Here is a 235-nt window from a genome sequence, read left to right as displayed (position 1 = left end):
GTCTATTTTGTTGATAGACCCGTTTTTGTCCTCTTTTCACGAGAAAATGGCTCGACCAATTTTGATGAATTTTTTTGTGGTTGTTAAGAAAAGTACTCCGGGTGACATAGGCTACTTAAAATTGTCACATTCCATCCTGATTCAAAATGGCGGCGGTTCAAAAACGTGAAGAAAATGGTCTATTTTGTTGATAGACCCGTTTTTGTCCTCTTTTCACGAGAAAATGGCTCGACCA

At 38.7% G+C, this 235-nt stretch overlaps 1 protein-coding gene across 1 annotated transcript in view; it reads left to right on the top strand.

Moving 5' to 3' along the window:
- Nucleotides 1–235, top strand: part of LOC103518298 (glutamate--cysteine ligase regulatory subunit) — a 10248-nt gene that overhangs the window by 3618 nt on the left and 6395 nt on the right. The window lies entirely within an intron of this gene.

This window comes from Diaphorina citri, unplaced genomic scaffold (assembly GCF_000475195.1).
Source record: "Diaphorina citri unplaced genomic scaffold, Diaci psyllid genome assembly version 1.1 scaffold59, whole genome shotgun sequence".
NCBI classification, from domain to species: Eukaryota; Metazoa; Arthropoda; class Insecta; order Hemiptera; family Psyllidae; genus Diaphorina; species Diaphorina citri.
Note: the sequence above shows the minus strand (reverse complement) of the source record. Positions and strands in the feature narration are given on the sequence as shown.